Genomic DNA, 3,683 nt, shown 5'->3' with positions numbered 1-3,683 from the left:
TTGTCTGACTTAGTCCATGTTAAGGGATACCTTTTGTGTGTGTGTTGAAGGATGGTATTGTCATCGGTTGACCTCATGATCAGTTAATGGACCTATCATCTTATCCAATCTTTGATTTGAGTATGGGCTATCATCAAATCAAGTTAGAACCAACGATATTCGTAATGTTGTCTTAATCGTGGTTGATTCCTCGAGCATACACCATTACATCCTTTGGTCTGACCAATGCTATCACAGTGTTCACTTAATTATGGATTTACATTTATATGGAAACCTGGATGAATTGTTGTTGAGCCCATCGACAACATCCATGTCCTCTCCATGATTTTGTCGAACATTAAGCGAGTGTTGGAAACTTTTGAAAGCATCTCTTCATGCTAGCTCATGAAGCATATGTTTGATGAAAGAAGTAACTTCCTTTGATTCACGTGCATTTGGTGCAAGTTGCCGCCGTGAGTTCGAGAAAGTTAGTTTTGCTTCCTCTGGAATCATCCCAAGTTAGTCATGCACGCGTGAAGTATTCCATGGTCTAATAGACTGATCATCTTCATTCCGTATGAATTCCATAGCACACTAAGCCACTGATTGACCTGTTCCAGGAAAAGAAGTTGTTGTGCTATCCTAGGTCATGCACAAGATTTCGATATCCTCAATGATGGTTCCCCACCAGAACTCGGTAGTGTTTTATTATAAGACTAATATGTGGTCATACTTGTCTGGGACAACGTGTTCACATGTTGTAGCAGAACCAGCTCATGTTTGGAGCTTGCTATCGCAGTTCATTCCCCGAGAATCTCGCAACGTCATCTCGTCGATTTGTGTTGCGAACTTTCATTTTCCTTTCTAGACTCAATGAGTCTGGAATATCCTGACACCAACCAGATCTGAATCTCAGGCAGATATGATGGTTGGAGCATTTTCCAAGAACTATAATATTGGTCCCTCGATAACCGGTAAAGTGGATGTCGTGACCAACACATCCAGCCGAAAGACCTATTATTGTAGTATCTCGATTGAAGAAAGTTGGCCACCTCCCCATGAGGATTTCGTAGGATTTACCTCCGTAGTTAATCCTTACGGATTCTTGTGCTCCCGAAGTTCGACCTTTTACTTGATGCTCTATATATCAAACCATATCTATGAATAGGATACACTAGCACATCAAGGAGAACATTAGAGGCGGAGTGCTATATGTCTCTCAGTCGATCATCCAGATTTTGTTCCCTTCGCCTCGCTAAGGTGAAATCTGAGAAAGTGTTATCTTCCTTTGCATCTGCATCACCCATCACCATTCATCATGGTGGTATGTTGTGTTGGCAGGATCCTTGACACGGATATTGGTAAAACCTTGATGAATATGGAGATGCTCAAGTTCTTGAGAGCACGCGCAAGCACCAGGTTTTACCGTTGGCGTTAACTGGGATTTGCTTCCAGTTTCCTCGGTTATGCTATAACCTTTTCCAACAGTGGACTCACTCTCGACTGTTGAGTTCTTCCCCAGTTACCAGAATCATTCCTAACATTTGCATTTTGTTCCCAGCCTGCACCTCAGTAGTTGTTGTTCAGGATCATCTTCAAAAGTGGACTTACCATGGGTCCCATCCATTTCCGATGATAAGCAAAAATCATCCATTGCGTTGTCTTCAACAAGATAGTCCACATAATCCATCCTAGTCGGAGTATGCCACTCTTTCGAACCCCTTCCAACGATCGATTGTGATTACCTCAGGTTGGTATAAAGAGTTTCAGTGATCTTTGTATCAAAATTAATTCTTTTTGCCACTTAAGGGAAATGCTCTACGAGTCACCTTTCCCTAAGGTGTCCCGTTATGGAATCATGGCAATTACCTCCTTGCTACTTTGAAATTCATGCACCATCCTTTTCAGCGTGGAATTTTTGCCTACCCAGTAGAACCTTTTCATCTACCTCTTTTCCATCACTCCTCATCTGTGTTTCATGTCTCAGCTCGAGAGATGTTACTATGTCTCATTCCATGGGTTGATCTTGTGATCATTAAGATGATCCTAAGTTGCTCGAACCTCAGGAAGGTCGATTATTCTTAAATTCTCCCTTTCCACTCGTTGTCATGTTGGATGTAGTTCTCAAAGAAAGACGTCGAGATCAAGGTGATGCAATGAATCAACATCCTCGAGAAAGACATCTGGATCGTGAAGACTGTGATAGTTTTGTGACCCCTCTGTCTTCTTACTTCACTTCTTGAATCTCGGGACGAGATTCTTGTTCAGTGGGGGTGAGTTGTCACAGCCCTAGAAATCTTGTAATTAGTGGCATTGCATCCATGCATCATTTTCAACATCTATTAATTTTGAAATGGGGACAGATAAACCCTAGCAGCAAGTGAAATACAACTAGGGTCAAATTAAATCTTTTCCATCTACCCAAAATGGCTTTTAGAAAAGTTCATCAATTTTGGAATGGGTGAAAACTTCTTCCAAAAATGATGCACACATTTCTAGGACATTTCTGGATTTTGGAGTTAATTTATACATATTTGAATTTGGACAATTAAATGCTATATAATATCTTAAATGTCCAAATAATTCTGAACTTAAGTGAGGGCTGTTGGAAATATTCCATACAGAGCCCACAGTTATTTTCAGGGTTTTAGAAAATGCCTTAGCATTTTAATTAAGTCAAAACAATTACAGAAAAATAGAAAACAGAAACTAAATAAAAGAGAGAGATAGAGGAGCTACCTGGGCTTACCTGGCGCCCCAACTGGCCCACCTCTGTAGCAGCCCAACTGGCCAAAGCTAGCCTGGCCAGCCAGGGGCAGCACTGTCTTCTTCCTCCTGCCAGGAGGAGAAGCAGCTGCATGCCCGATGGCCGGCGAGCCGCGCTGGCTCCTCCCTGCCTGCGTGCCCCCCCCCCCCTCGACTGCCTGGTCGCCGCCACGCAGCTTCCCTGACCTCCTCTCACTCTCCCTCGCCCTCATCCCCTCCTCTGCTGCCTCCTTTCTCTCTGTTCGTGTGCACCGAGACTACCGACGAGCACCACCGCGACCACAGCCTTCCCCGTGCCCCTCCGACGTGACCTCGAGTTCCATCGTTGACCCATACGACGTCTCCACCGAGCCACGTGACGAGAAGAGCCTCGGAGAGCCTCCTCGACGTCTTCTTCCTCCTCGGGTCACCGAGATCACTGGCGACCGTGCTTCCGCTCCGACGCGTCCCCGAGCCCGCTTGCCTTCTCCTCCGCCCCGTAGTGAGCCACTGACCTCCCCCCATCCTCTTCTTTTCTTTCCCCGTGCGTCGTAGCGACTGCACCACGCTCACCCGGACGCGCCGCCGCCCGTGCTCATCGCCGGTGGTGCTCCGGTGACCATATGGTCCCGGGCTTGAGCCCATTGCACTCCCCGCATCGCGTAGGAGCCGTAGGTGCTAGCGCCGCCCCGCCTAGGCCACTGCAGCAACGAGCCCGAGCTCGACCGAGCTTCGGCCGCCACCGAGCTCGTCGCCGGCGCTTCTCCGGCCACTCCTCGGCCGCGCCACCACCACAGTTGGATGCGGACGAGCGTCCGCATCCCGTAGCTGTGCTCCGCGAGCCAAACGGCGCCCTGTAGGCGAATCCCGCGCCGCTCCGCCGCGTCTGGACTCGCCGGCGGCTAGACGCCGACAAGTTTGACCGCTGACCGTTGACCCGGTGGGCCCAGGTTGCCCCC

This window comes from Triticum aestivum, chromosome 3A, assembly GCF_018294505.1.
Source record: "Triticum aestivum cultivar Chinese Spring chromosome 3A, IWGSC CS RefSeq v2.1, whole genome shotgun sequence".
NCBI classification, from domain to species: Eukaryota; Viridiplantae; Streptophyta; class Magnoliopsida; order Poales; family Poaceae; genus Triticum; species Triticum aestivum.
Note: the sequence above shows the minus strand (reverse complement) of the source record.